The 16,266-nt window shown below is 38.7% G+C and overlaps 1 protein-coding gene across 3 annotated transcripts in view; it reads left to right on the top strand.

Annotated features, from left to right (window-relative positions):
* HS3ST5 (heparan sulfate-glucosamine 3-sulfotransferase 5) overlaps nt 1-16,266 on the top strand; it is a 133,313-nt gene that overhangs the window by 28,245 nt on the left and 88,802 nt on the right. The window contains exon 1 of one of the 3 annotated variants that reach the window (XM_035109116.2): nt 9,464-15,927. The exons of the other annotated variants lie outside the window; for them this stretch is intronic. The gene's annotated coding sequence lies outside the window, so the exon portion shown is untranslated. Of the gene's footprint in view, nt 1-9,463; nt 15,928-16,266 lie in introns of those variants that run through there. 3 annotated transcript variants of the gene reach the window in all.

Here is a 16,266-nt window from a genome sequence, read left to right as displayed (position 1 = left end):
ACATAGATTTCTGGACTGGGGTCATGTGTATTTGAATTGCCTCTAGGTGGGTAAACATGGTGGCCAAACAGTATATTGGTGACTAATAATTAGCAAGAGAAAAGCAAGAGAAGTTATCAAAGGGATGCGGGTGGTGCTGTAGTCTAACCACAGAGCCTAGGGCTTGCCGATCAGAAGGTTGGCGGTTTTAATCCCCGCAATGGGGTGAGCTCCCGTTGTTCGGTCCCAGCTCCTGCCCACCTAACAATTTGAAAGCATGTCAAGTGCAAGTAGATAAATAGGTACCGCTCCAGTGGAAAGGTAAACGGCGTTTCCATGCGCTGCTCTGGTTCACCAGAAGCGGCTTAGTCATGCTGACCACATGACCCGGAAGCTGTTTGCGGACAAACACCGGCTCCCTTGGCCTATAGAGCGAGATGAGCGCCACAACCCCAGAGTCGTCCACGACTGGAACTAATGGTCAGGGGTACCTTTACCTTTACCTTTAATAATTAGCACAGAAATGCAAGAGAAGTTATTTTAACAAAGTTTAAGAAACAGAGGAAGAAGTGGAACTAAGCTTTCTCTAATGATATACATCCATACTTAGTCATCTGCTACATAATCAATATTATCAATAATATCTTAAGGCTTGTCCTTCTGGTAACACTTCTAATTGCTTAAATACTCTCTACTATGCTGCTTTAATCAGTACATCCAACCACCTATTTTTAATGCCCCTAAAAGAAATATGGCAATCAGAAATGTCTTTTGGGTGTGCATTACTTTAAAGGAACCATTTTCAAATAGAATTAAATGCTCAAACCTGTTTCACCTATAAAATAAAGATTCTTAGAAAAACAATAATTCAGTCACATAAAGATTTGTTATCTAAAGAAATGGCCAACTTAGAAATAGATTAGCTATTTAAGACTAATTTGGCCATATGTCTAATGGGTATGGTTCATAAACCTACACATAAAAAGCTTTGAAATGGAGAGTGGATGGTAAAATTACCCCAGGTTTTATCTTCTTTAGTTTGACTATTTAAATAGCTAACTCTTTCCTAACCTGACTGCTGTAAAAATTATTATCACATAGCCAAGAAGGGCTTGTTGCCTTAGAATTTTAAAATGCAAGTTGGCATTCATTTTCCCCATTCATTTGAAATATCTTAGATTAGGCACAATGTTACTAAAAATAAATGATGCCATAACAAGCATCAGTCAACCAGGATTTATCTGTGGATGAGGGTCAGATTTGATATTCATCACCAAAAAAGACATAGGTAGGTGATCCTACTTTGTCAGCCTGCCTTGGTACAGCACTAGCACATGTTAGAGGACAGGGAGAGGGTTTCACCATTATCCATAGAAATGTAATCTTCTAAATAGGAAACTGATTGACTTAGAAGCCAGAGAGTTCATTACTGGTATTGGACTACAGAGACAGAACAGAAATTTTGTTGGTTTATTGCCCAACAACTTCCCTAACCTGGGCTGATGGAGGTGGTCTTAGCGGTGGTTTTGGGGTTGCCTTTTCAGGTTCAATGCTGGACTTCATGATAACTGAGGCAATCATGAGTCTTTCTCTACATGTGCTAGTCATACTCTTGTTTTGTTTGTTCATTTGTTTTTATATGCTATAGAACATTTCAGGAATGATCCAATAATAGATGGTTTCAAGTCACTCTGTTGTCATGGACAGAACACTGATGAAGTTTGGATTGTTGTTCACAGTTTCTCTCTGCAGGGATGGAAAACTGACTAGGATGGCCCTGAAAAGTTACAGAATCCCAAGGATTCCTGAATGCCTTGGGGGAATTTCTAATTGGCATGCTGGCAAACATGTTGGACTTTGATCTCATGGTGGAACAATGAACTGGAGTGACCATTGATAGGATCATTCTTGAGTGCCTTATCCTGTTTAGGGGTCTCAGATGGCTCCCTGGTTTGGAAGGAAGTAACAGGTGATGAAGCAATCAAATGATGGCTCAGGTGGCTGAAATCTTGCAGCAATTATGACTGAAGACAGCTAAGAATAATATATAATCATATGGTGATCATGATGAAGATTGCCTATTTCTCTGCCACCATCTGAAGGCACATGCATTCCTTCATAGCTTTGGGGAAAATTGAGACAGAATCACCCAGAGATGATAGTTGGATTTCTGCTGTATAATATCTTTTATGGTGTGTGTGTGTGTGTGTGTGTGAGAGAGAGAGAGAGAGAGAGAGAGTATGTCTGCAGGAAATTGTCAGATGAAGGGTGGTCTAGAAATATAAAAATAATGATGATGATGATAATAAATGCAGACTTGAGCCCTGATTCAGAGGCAAGTCTTCCCCATTCAACACAATATTAAGGATGACTTAACACACTCTTTGTATGTGCAGAGCTGCTATTATAAATGAATTCCACAGAGAAGGCTTTTCTCACTAAGTCCATTGGAGTGAATGCTTTGGTGACCTAAAAATTGTTATAATGTCATCTTTTCATGAGTCATGACCCCACAACCCAATGTTACCAAGGTGCCCAGTGTGGTTGTAAGGCTAAGCTTCTTTGGCTTTGCTCTTCATGTGACTTTGCAAGATGCATGGCATAAAGGCATGACAGAGGAGGCAAACTTTGGTGCACTTCAGCTATCTTTATAAACTTGCTCTAGGTGTATTCTAATGCCTGACAGTGCACCTGATCTATCTGTCTGTTGCCAAATTAAATGTGTATCTTTATCTGACCATCAATTAGACCTGGTAAAATAAAAGTGTATTTCAAAAGAGCACAATGATCAGTTGCTTTTTCCTTCTCTCAAAGATAGACCTTCAGCTCCAATCAAAGTCTTTTAAGTGTTTGTCTCCAAGAGACCATACTCTTGGATTCCTCCTAAGACAAATTCCTCATCTATAATTAGTTCCCCTTCTGTACCTCCCCTTCCTGTCCCCCTTGCCTCCTCATCGTTGGTAATTTTCTTGTCTAGTCAATATCCAAAGGGAGCACAAAACCATGTGTACCATTTTTTCAATTTCTCAACTTTTGTGCTATTTTGGGAGTGTTCTGAAAATGCTAGCTCTGCACCATACATGGTTCCCTGGGTGAAGGACAGCCTGCCAATAATGACAGGCAGATTGTGGCTTATGTCCAGCAATGCATGCCGAAACACTTCAAGAATCCCAATATAAAACCATGACTGAGATTCTCAGGTCCCTATGAAACTCAAGAAACCCACTCCTGGTCCTTTAGTCAGAACACGTAATTACCGTATCAGCACTCATCCCCAGGGGTGCGCTCCTCCAATGTCTCCCAAGACTGATGGATGGTGATCAACCACTCTTCTGATCATCTATGTCTCCTCCATTTCCCCATTTTTCATGTCCTTTCTGTTCTCATGTGTTCTTAACTAGTGTCATTTGCATTTGATTCCCCCCTTCCTTTGCATTGAGGTCTTTGTTGCAGCCTGCCAGATTCCTAGCACCCCTCCCAGATCCTTCTATAGTAAGCATTAATATTCCCCCACCTCTGTCTATCTCTACTTCTGTCATAGCAACATGCAAAACATAAGCTGTTGGTCCAGAGTGGGATGAAGGAAATATATCATTGTGTATTGTCCCAGCAAATGATTTTATTCTGACGATTCAAGTCACATGGCAGAATGGTGCTGTGTAGTAATAAACAAATTTCTTTTGAACCCCCATTGGGACTCAGTGGTCCTTTGCTAACCTTTTGTTGTGCCACAAATCTGGGCTCAAGATCTTAAAATATCGCACTTGGCATGTATTTGTGTGCATGTTAATCTGTAACATGTGATCAGGGACATGATGACACTGAGAAACAAACTTCTGTAACATGAAAATTGTCCCAGTGATATAAATTCATATTAAATATTCTATGAACTAGGCAGCTAGAAATCCATTTCGGACGGTCAATATTACACACCATTCTCTTACAAATTTGTGGAAACATGCTGCACGGTTGCACATCCTGTTCCCTGTTGTATATATCTAGGCCATAGCTACTCCCTTGATCAGCACTGTACAGTATATGAATCATGTAATTAAATGGTCATGATGGCCCACAGTGTAAAAACTGGTAAAGATTTACAGTAGCTGTTAAAAGGCTCAGTCTATTACCTACCATCAAATGTTTTATTTGCTTGGGTGTTGCTGGGATTTTTTTTAAAAAAACACCTAACCTCAAGAATCAAGTAAGCAAAATCAAGTAACATCTTTACACCTTCAGCCTCTGTGGTTGTTTACGCTGGGATAAGATCAGAAATAAGCCACCAACATTTTATTTAAAAAGAAAAGCTTTTTTTTTGCAGGGGAAGTTAAGGAAACATAATAGATGTCAGGCCTAATTCCTGAGAAGGTTAGTATTTTACAGATACAAATGTTACAATGTCGTTCTCATTTTCAGGCAGCTGAAAATGATTTAAAGGTGAAAGCCAATTGTTGCCCTTGTGCTTTGCAGCCAGTGAAGCTGTTTGCTGATGATGGAAGAGGACAGGAGGGTTGTTGTTTTTTCCTGATTCCCCCCTACCACATACAGGGTTCCATGAAAACAAGCTCCTGGGAATTGGGGGACTGTCCAAAACTGGGGGAGAGGATAATAAGCAAAAATTTGCTGCCCATCCTCTTCCATTTGAACCCCACCCATCTTTTTCAATCTGCTTATGATATGGAGGATTTCAGCTACACTGTAAGATGCCACACCAGGCAACCAGAGTTAGAGATATTCAGTTCTGGTACAGAGTCTCAATGTAATCTGACCATCTATGTGAGGTGGATTTCAAACAATACTGTTCACCATGTGTACCACATGGAAATGTTTTACAAAGGCCTTGGTATGTTTATATGGAGATGGAGCTGTTGTGTTTCACTGTCTGAAGTGGCTCTATTTCTAATTACGTAGTATGTGAGCAATAAACAAGTATGTTTCAGTATTTATTTATGTATTTATTAGGAATACTTATAAACCACTAAACATCACAGTACTGCTACAGTGCTGTCTGACAATAAAAACTATACAAGTAAAACAAAGATTTAAAGAAGTTCTCAAATATCATTAAACACTGTCTGAAGGTAGTGTGATGCTTATGGAAACCCAGTAAAAATAAATAAATTTTAAAGCATCTAACAAAATACGTTGACTCTAAGTTTTATCCAATGATCAGCATTCTTGATTGGTACAAACAACTCGGTATGCAGCTCCAAACAGATACTTCTCATCTGTCATGGCAGTGTCACCTTCTGTGATGGATAATGCTACCAATACCAATTTGGGTAGACTGTGTTTTTTTGTACTGTTTGTACCACATAGATTAGCAGACTAATACATTATTTAGTGTTTCCATAGTGTTCACTTTCTAGATATTTTAAGAATGCCCTCATGTCTGGCCAAGACTTCAGAGCCATGTTTTCTAGACATCATCAGCATACAGAGGACTTTCTGTGGCCCCTAAATGTCTTATTCATAGTGAAATGAGGAGATTCAAGGTCTTGGGGGCATCATTGTGGATGTTGCTTGTGCTTCTGATTAAGACAAACAATATTTTCTGTAGGGCAGCAGACTTCAAGGGCAATTACATATTGACAAAACAAGGAATAGAAACATGCTTCCCAAAATTCCAGGTGTGCCACGCACCTGACCTCCCAGCAGTGGAGTCACTTCCACTTACCAGCAGGGAGAGGGGCGAGGCAGTGGGGAGGTCAATGCTGTGCAGGTACATTGGCAGAGACAATCCAGCACTCCTGACCATGCCACCTTGTCCCAGTAAGTGGCAGAAGGATAGCATGGGAAGTTGCATTGAAAGGTGCTGGGAGGTCCAGGAGAACGGCAAAGGTCTGAACCCTGACTGAAATATATCAAGAAAATCAGTATCAGTTTGCAGGCAAGCACCTGCTTGAACAATTTATCTAGGAAGATAAATGTTAATCACTGGCTGAAGATGTAATTCACCTCGTCCAGATCCCCAGCAGGTATCTTTATGACTCGTCATTCCATGGCCTCCTTTAAATAGCCAGGATCACCTCTTGGACCCAGCTGGACACTCTTGTCATATGTTTTAACCTAAACTAATGATTCATGCAGTAAGTCTTAAACTATTACATTATTTAGATTTGACAACACCTAAGCCCCGACCCTGGCACTGACCCTATCTCCTTGTGGCCTTAGGACAGCTCTGTAAAATGCTTCTAAATAGGAGAGTGTTTGTCAGACTATGTCCAAAGGATCGCTCAGTTCCTCCATGAGAAGCAGACAGTCTTGGCCGACACACTTTCACAGGACAATTTGCTTGCTTCAACCAATCTGCTTCAACCAATTGAACTTCCAGCCTACAATATTTCCCTGTCTCCAGAGCCCCCTACAATACACATGTATTCTATGGTACATGTTTAGGGGTTGGAAAGCAGAAAAGATGACTCGGAAATGGTTCCTTTGGAATATGTTTACAAACCATGGACTAGGGAACGCTAGTCAGTGTGGCTGGTTTTACAACACGTTTGCAACAAAGAAAGGCATGGCACTTTTATAAACTGAATTCATATTTTTATTGATTTTATGGAAACAATTGGCACAGTATTCTGCTTTGTATAACAATGAATATGTGCAAATGCTCCCATGTATGAATACATATAAAAATAAATTCTGCCATTGCCTTCTTATAACTGAAATATTCTGTTTTTTTTTAAAAAAACCAAGCCATCCTGTTCTTCACTGCTCCTGGGGTGAAAAGTATAATTTGTTGGAGGCGATTAGACTTAGACACCATTCACACAATAATGATTTTTATAATTACGTATAGAAAAGATTGTGAATCCTTTTTAAGTACAATGAGCTGCTAATTATTCCTAGCCTGCGGAAAGAACAATAGATTAAACAATTTGTCTTTTAAAGCTTACAGTGCTGTATTTGGTGGATATAGTGGTTGATAAGGAAAATACTTTTAAAACACAAATCATGCAGTATTTAATGCTTCTTTGAAAACTGCTGTCTTCATGTTAATTATAATGGATCTTAAAAATGTAGATTGTATTTGAAAATATCATTTAGGATTTTACTAACAGCATACTTTTAAAGTGTATTTTCTACTGTTGCCTGAGAAGGCCAGCGACAGAAAGATGTAAGCAACATTATTTACATACATTTTTTTGCAATTCCTTTTTAACAGTTAAATAATAGGAAAAAATTATATAATAAACAGCTGGTAAACCTGCACTTCGGGGCACTGAATTCATCTAAACCTAACATCCCTGCAAAGTGATTTATACACTTATTTTCTTTTATAATAACACTGAATGGTCTTTGCTACTTCAAACTGATTGCCAAAGGACAGTTAGTTCTCATCACAAACTGTGGCAAAAATAGCAAGGGTGCTGAAATTTGTGCTTTTCAGAAGGATATAGAAACATGCAATTTACACTTGTCCCTTTTAACACTGTGCTTACTGTATCTACTCTGGCCAAATTGCCTTTTACAAGGAGAGCTATTTTTGTTCTTACATCATAGGCTGTATTGTAGCTGTACACGAATTACAAAACCCATAATCTTTATTTGCAAAATGATGGCACCACTTTTCTTCAGTTACTGTATTTACCGAATTTTAAGTTATAGCTGAGATTGCAGAGCATATTACAGTTCTCCAAATGGAAGAATTTCATTTGCAATTAAAGTTTTTGAAGTCTTTAATGCATCTGTCAGAATGAATGACAGACTCATTCAAGATTCCTCTTCAATATACCGTAGGTGAAATAAAAGTTGTCACAGAAGGGTTCTTTTGGGGTGTGTGTGTGAAAATTAAGGTTATCTGCAAACTTGGCCAGGGAATTCTGAAACTTTTGAAATTAAGCACTTGCCATTGCCCTATACTATTGTAATATCAGTTTGGAAGTAATTATTACGGTATGTATCATTCATTTTATAATTAATAGTTTAAATCATATCCATTTCTATTGTAGAAGCAAATTTTATTAATGCCAGTTGGTATAGGTTCATTGTTAGCACCATATTGGTTGGTCAACTCCAGAATTCTTTTGATATATTTGTTCAGGTGAAAATTTAATTTCCTTTTATCACATAACTTTTGTTTGTTGTTTTTAATGTTATAGGGTAATAAACAAGATAATACTTGGGTTTCCTATGAAAACTTTTGTGCTTTGGGGTCACTGAGATCCAGGGAGAAGGGAGTGAAAGTATATAATGACTAATTTAAGGTCCCTGATGTCTTCAAATCTGGAAAAATGAAATGTACACGTTGGTACAGGTTACACATATTAAGTCCCTTCTTGTACCAGGGTATCATTGACTATGATGGATATAGAGGGCTGGCATGTTCACACAAAACCATGGTAAGAAAGACAGGATTAAGCTTCCCTTCCCTATGTGATATGGCTTTTACCTCCTCATGCCTGCTAAGATTTTCTTTTTAACCTGATGTATTAGCAAGTAATGCATTTAATGTCACATCTAGTTTGTGACATAGATTTTCAAGAAAAAGAACCCACTTCGGATGTAAATCTGTGATGTGGGCTCTTTATCATGAAAGCATAGATTTTTAAGGGGCTGTACGACTTTTGCTTTGTGTAGCAACAGAAACTCAGAGTTACCCTTCTGGAATTTAAGAATTAAATGGTGTTTCTATCCTAGTGGTGCAGCAATAAAGCTGTTGGCATATTTGCAAAGCTTACAAATCTGGATGGGGGACTACGTGTTGAGATTCCTGTATTACAACAGGTTGGACTAGATGACTCTCAAGAACTCTTCCAATTCTACAATTCTATGATATATTTTTTTAGTATTATTATTGAGAAGCTTTTCTTTTTTCAGAAACTGTTAGCAAGGTCCAATGCCAATATTCCTTCCAGAATATTTGTGGCTCACATGTATTTATGAGATATTAGTGTTGCAGCACATTTAATGTGATAGTAATAAATGTTCACATTTAAGACAAAATCAAAAGTACTTCTGAGACTGTGGGCTGTACACTCATAGATAGGGCATGCTTGTAATGTGATGCAAGTAATATTGATTAAGTTACAAGTGGTCTTTTCCAGATTCCAAAGAATGAAAAACTACCTTTCATGTCAGATTTGTCTATGACCAAAAAGGTACTGATGTTTCCATAGTGAAAATAGCAAGTGGTTTATTCATAGACTCCTTTTGTACCTTTGCTCAGTTGAATTCCAGATTGCACCAAAGCCAACCATTTCTTCTCTCCTTTTGTTTGCCCCTTGGACTATTAATCTGATTTTTTGGTATTGTTGACACGTTGCAATATGAGAGAGGGAAATAAAAATGAAATCATTTTCAGTGCTTGATAGATTAATACAATGAGGCATAGTATTAGTCACAATGAACATTTATTTCAGCACCAATAAAATATATTTTTTGTAGAAGATGTGGCTTGTGCAAGTATTTTGTCTTCGTTTTGTTAATATTCAGGTCACAATCAGAGACGGGAGGGAGGGATGGAGCCTAAGCACAATGCTGCTTTTGATTTTTCTGTCACTTAGATATTCATTAATAAACTGTATCTCTACCATTGCTCACTTCTCAAAACTCACACAACATTTAGATGAGCCACAGCGGAGTCAGAAATGTAGACAGTTCTGTGTTGTATTCATAGTGGAAAAGGTAACAGGAGCAAAGAGGTAGAATAATATTATAAACTCTGAAGAGAAACTATTTTATACTTCCCGGCATCATTTTCACTTTTTACCATTTGTTTAATTCAGAATTATATAAATTAACTATAAATCAATGAACCTTGTTTTTCAAATTAGCCCAAACAATATTGCTGTATATTTATTACTGTGTTGTATACTTATTTCATTTTAAAAAGTATTGTCTGATAAAATTATTTCAATCCATCCCTCTGCCTCCTTTCCTCTTCCCCTTACTGCGAGCCCTATAATTCCCCCGTCAAAGTGCAGAGAACTAGATCATATCAATCTTCTTATTGTCTTTGGAAAATCTAATCTGTGGGTCAATGTTGCCTAGCTTTATCTTAAAAATTATCCAGCAGCAATTTGCCTGACAATTCAGCTTCCTTAAACTAACCCCCTTTCCCTCCTCCCTACTTCATTTGATCAGGGAAGTCTAATTTGCAGCTGTCAGGAACTTGGATTGATATGCTACTTTAAAAAAATGATTTAGTCATGATTTACTCCAGTTTGGAACAGAAAGCAACAATATATTACTATCCAAGGAGCCAGTAATCGAGTTGTAAACCTATGTATTTTTGCCCACAGATGAACTAGAGCAGTTCGTTATCCAAGACTGCATAGGGCAGTTCCTCCATAGGCCACAAAAGCCACAGCCAAACAATTTTAGTTGAATATTTTCTGCATTGAAGGCATGGAAGACTATAAATTTGAAGTCAAGGAATGAAAAAGAGAGAGAAGTAACAGTCAAAACACAAGCTCTGAAACTATTTTTTTTCTTTAAAAAAATGGCCTGGAAAGCTCAGGGTTTCAGAGCATAATATATTTGCAAACTATTCAGGAACCACTTAATATAAACAAACAAGAAAGCTAAGCACTTTTGCCAACAATGGGAGTGTGAGACTGTTTTTCTATATAATGCAAGAAGTATCTAATATCCTTTAGGTGAGCATCAGAGCTGTAGAAACCTTGATTACAAAGCTTGAAATGCTTTGTAATCATATTGTCAGATTTTCCTTGGCCAGGATCCAAACCTGTTGAAAAAGCTGTTCCACTCACACAGAGGGGCTTTTTAAGCACTTCCCTTCAAGTGCAGCCCCAAAGCCTAATCCCAGGTGTGAGAAGGCTTCTAAAGCACTACTTTATGTGTGGCTGCAATTGGATTTTCTCTCCCCGCACATTCTGAAGCACTTTCACTATTCGTGCACAGGGGGTGGGAAGTATTGTGGTAGATCTGAATTGTGAATATTTTAAAAATGTCCACCTTTTCCCAGTGAGCATGAAATTATCACCATCAGTTTATTACAGTCAACAGACCAGAAACAAGACCAAAAATTAACCATAGAATACACCAAAATTTGATACACAGGATATGCACCAAAAAGTGCAAAAAGGAACAAAAGTTTACAAAATAAGTAACCTGAGTTAAGTCCCTTGGAATAATCGCTCCAGTTTTGGCACTTATTTCCTCCTTAATTCTCACTGTCACAGATAAAAAATATTAGCCTCTATCAATGTCACCAATGGGATTTTTGCTCCCAGCAAATATTAAACATGGAATTGAGCTAACCTTCCTGGTAGTTTGGCCAATAAAAGACCAATAATTTGCTGAAAAGCTCCAGTGTAGAAATTGCAAAACAGAAGGAAGGACATGTTCCACACATTGTACCTCCTGGTTGTTTCTAGGGCAGACCTCTAAGGAGAGAGGAAAATCAGCATAGCTACACCAGAGCATTTGAAATGATGAAATATTCAATCTTGCCAGAGTAAAAGCTCTGCAGTATTTAGATCCATGTGAATTCCTAAAATAAGCAACTAACTGAAAAAGAACATTATAGGAAATGCTCAAGGAGCAATCTGAGCAGGTTATACATGTGAGCCAAAGGATCCTGAAAGGAAATATCCTAGAACCTTTGTTTTACCAGAGCTAGTGCAGAATTGAATATCATTTGAAGAAGGATGCAAAAAGATTTTTGGGCAAAAAAGGCTGCCAACCAAGCTATTATCTCAAAAAGACATCATCCTGTTTCCAGTAATATAGCTGCATTAGAAACACATCTTGGAATATGTAAAAGGACTTGTAAGAATTTAGCTCGAGCATCATTTAATTCCAACAACACTCCATTAATTCAAACAGGAGCTCCACAAAGCACTGAAATAACCACAGGAATATATTGACACTCTTTAGTGTAAAAAAGAAGAAGCACACTATAGCAGAATGATTTATTGAAGTTTTCTGAGAACCAAAGGATCTGTGTGTAGCCCAAGAGATAAAATGGTGGAATACCACCCCCAAAGTGAGCACAAAATGGATTGGATACATCTGAACCACCAAAATCTACATCTTTTCAATCCATCAATTTGTTGAGCTTTTTTGGGGGGAGGAAAATCACTCACCTGTGACAACAAGGCAGCGGAAATTACTGCTTTTGTTTCCTGACTCGCCAAGAATATTTGACTCTACGGAGTAACACAGCGACAAAGGAGGGAGGCGGGGACTTTCGCTCCATTGCTTTTCACTGCCGCCGATCGAGAGGGACCAGTATACAGTAGGTATACAATTGCCGCCGCCCCCAGAAATTGGCGCCCGGGTGCTCCGCATCCCTTGCACCCCAGGGTAAAGACGGCCCTGTATTTCACTATCTGAGTTGAAATGGGAATGTGCCGTCTCCCCTGGTGCTCTGCCCCCTCCAGTTCTGCCATGTGCTAGAACTCTGGGAGCATTCTGTGAGGCATTCCCATTCATTGGGGAAGAGGTGGAAGTGTTCCATTTTGCAGTGGAAGCGAGAGCAACGTGTTCCCATTTTGCTTCAGGGAGTGTTTTGGAAGGCAGTGTAAGCGGTAGGGTGGCCTGAGATGGGTGCTTCACCCTGCCTCACTAATTAGCCAGCTCTGCTCACAGTTCTATCTTCTTTTGGCTTTTCTCTGTTATATTTCCTGTGTGTACAGTAACAAGCAGTACCTATTATTAGAGAAGAAATTAGAAAATAACACAGTTTTGATCCCTCTCTGGGAATAATTGGGACAATCTCCAATAGCCCATAGAATGCTAGTCTTACACCACCTTAGATTTTTGTCCACCTTGTACAGTTTTGCCTGTTTTGACTGTAAATGGCTTTTTAGAGTCTTAGGCAGAGTTCTTACCTATCACCTGGTCCTTTGGTTTGTTTTTTTTATTGGAGATGCCAAAGATTGAACCTGCAATTTTGGACATGCAACATGTATTATAGCACTTAACTAGATGCCTCAAGAATTTGGGTTTGACTGTTTCTTTATGGTGAGTTCACATAGTATGTTATGTCCTTTTCATTTTCCTATTGAGAGTCATCCATTATTTTTTCAGTGCACACTCTACAATCAACCTTTTTATTACTGGAAGGCTGGTGTTAATACCTTAAACTTCCTAGAAATTTTGACTCAGCATACAGCCTGCCTGGCATTTTCCACTTCAGAAGACCACAGGTCACTGTGTTGTGGCAGAGCATATAGCTCTAGTGGCATTTCCTTGCCTTCAAATAGTTCATGTCATTTAAACATTTCATTATAAATGTTAATTTTTTTAGTGTGATCATTTCCAAGGTATGGCATATAATTGATATGCTGCTTTGGCATAGCATAGTTTAATAATACTTAATCAGAAGATAGAAGTGTTTTGGTGCAGAAATTTGAAACAGGTTCTGTATTTTACAGCCTAGCATAGGTTGATAATAGCTCAAAAGTATTTTCACTTGGGATTCTTATTGTTCTTCCAACAGGAATAAATCTAGCTCTCCCCTCCGGCTAGCAGTACACTTCTCATAGTTTGATAATCCAGTCTTACTGAGCTCTGTATCCCTTTCCTCCTGTGTGAATGGCACACAAATTTGTGACTCAAGTCGGCCCATCAAAGTGCAGAGCTGTGGATTGCCTTGTATTTGCATCTAGGTTCTGTGAAGGCTGACAAAAAATTAGAAACCTTTCATACATTACTTCAGGGAAGCCTAGATTTGCCAGGAGGACTTTGCACTACAACAATCTTCATCCAATCACAGTTTCCTAACAAGGGTACTTGTATGATAAACACAATTGCTGCAATTCACCTGTTATAATCTTAGGTGTGCATTTCAAGCATTGTATGGATACATCTAAACTTGTAAATATGTGAAGTGGTCCTTATTGCCTTGCATGCCATTCACATGAGTGGTGATCTCTGCTGCATTTTCCTATATTTTTTTCCATGAGCATTTGTTTCCTGCATCATTTTTTCATATAGGTATGAATATTACTGCACATTATAACATGTTCAGTGTATCTTAACAACTGGCCATTTAGCGATATAGTGACTGAATACCTGATAGGAAGGCTGAGTTTTGAAAGCACAAGGAGGCACTTGCACTCCAATCATAACATTGGTTAAGCTTGTTTTCATTGCAGTAGATGCCAATTAAATTACTGATTTTCATAATTATAATTCAGCATGGTAAGAGTCGATAATTAATGTTGTCACACTCAAGCTAAGTTATTACTGTATAGGAGCTCAGGTCTTCCTTCTGTTGATGTACTAATCCAAGAGTTTGCAAACAACACATTATTCATTTTTTTAAATGTGGATTTCAGCAGCGTACAATGATATTCATTCTACCACATGTTGAATAGTTTATAGATTGATTAAGATAAACAATGCTGAAACGTGTCAGTATTTTGGTAAAATCACATTATCTCTAGTAAAAACTCTTTCATTTGAGGAATCTATATTACTGCCCTGAAGAGACTGGAGACACAGCAGTGTTGTAGGCTGCTCAGCCTCCTTGCCTTACAGCTGATGCATGGGGTACTACGCTGCTTTCTTGCATGTCCTCCAGCCTCCAGCTGGCCCCAAAGCTTCAACTCAAGATATTTTGATCTGAATTGGAGAGAGTGTGGGAGAGAGTGCTGGAAAACAGGAGGGAAATGACATTTAGAAGCATTCTAGAGGGTGTTCCCCACTTATGTGATTTTCGCTTATGTGCGCAGGGCCCCAGAACGTTATCCCTGCATGAGTAGGGGGGACACCTGTTGGTTCTCCATAGGAAATGGCAATTTTGTAGAGCACTTCTGGACTTTAATAGTGCCACATGGCCTGCAAGCACTTCCCATAGCCTGCTACTAAAAGCATATTTTAACCTTTACTGACTAAATTGACACTGCTGTTCAGGTCTTGAAAATAGTTTGTTTATTGATTTATATTTCTAAATGTATGTATATTCTGCCCACTCATATATCAAAGCAGTGCACAACATATAATATTGTAAAGCAATACAAAATAATTTCAAGAATGACTGCCTCATCTAAAAAAGGGGGAAGGATTAAACAACTGAATAATAGACTTGTTGACATGTTGTTATATTCCTCCAATCTGAGCTAGATATTCTGGCTGGACGAGAACTTGATTGAATGTTTCCCATTTCCTTTGTCCTTGGAGGTTCATGTGCCTCTGAAAATAAGTTTCTGGTGGTTGGGGAACCCTCTGGAGCTGGAAGGGGAAATCAGCAGGGAGCTTGCACAAGCTGAGGTGCATTTTTGCTCATACATGAGCACCTTGGAATCCAAGCCATCAATTTAAAGCCATTTGCTTTATTTTTATTTCTCCCTGAAGAAAAGCTCTGTAAATCTAAATCCCCTAAGCATTTTCTTTAGGAACAAATATCATACACAAGGATGATTTTGTCTTTTCCATTCTGAAAGTATGACAGTTAAATATTCTCGTCAGTTGCTCGAAGGACTAAAAAGCTTATTAAAGCATCTGAAAGGGTGTTTTCTCTCTCTTTATGCTGGCTTCCATCTCTGCCTTTCTCTCATTATTGGTTATTTCTTTATAAATATTCATACTTTATCTAGAACTAATCGGTACTATGTTCCCAAATTAGCTGAGATGTTTGCCTTGGTGTACAGCCAATTAGCAGGAATCCAGGGATGTTATCCATTGACAGCTGGAAAGAGATCTCTAACAGCAGCATAAGGGGCTCCAGTATTACATAGTATTGGTGCATGAAGATTACATATTAGGATTTTAATCAGCATTCTGTCTACTGTTTTTAATTAGCAGTGTTTACCAGGAGAGCATTGCAAAAATTGTATTCTTAAAACAACAGATAAAGACAGATGTAACAGCTGTGATTGACTTTTGCTCTCCAGGACTACAGTCTGGATTTGCAGCAGAAACAAACTGTAAATGCCACAAATGGCTACTTTACAGCTCCCCAGAAGTTGTCTTACTCCTCTATGGAGAATGTCAAAGCTTCAAAGAATCAACCATCTGGCCTGAAGACAGGTACTCCTCCTCCACTCCGTAGACTCACTTCTGGTACACTCCCTGTGCCACTGCTTCAGTGAACAGCTGTGGATGGTGGCATCTGGTTCTTTAGGTTCACAGGTAGTTGCTTGTGGGAGTCTTGGCCAGGGCTGTCTTTACCCGGGGGTGCAAGGGGTGCAGGGCACCCGGGCGCTGAATTCTGGGGGGCACCAGGTGCCCGTCGCTGAAGCTGCCTAAGCTCTTAACTACCATATTTACCTGTTATGAAATATTAAATAATTTTCATCAAGCTAGAAAAACAAAAGACATATATACCTAGGTATTACCGAAATGTATACTTACTGTTTCACTAAAGGA

This window comes from Zootoca vivipara, chromosome 3, assembly GCF_963506605.1.
Source record: "Zootoca vivipara chromosome 3, rZooViv1.1, whole genome shotgun sequence".
NCBI lineage: Eukaryota > Metazoa > Chordata > Lepidosauria > Squamata > Lacertidae > Zootoca > Zootoca vivipara.
This window is presented reverse-complemented; position numbering and strand designations above follow the sequence as displayed.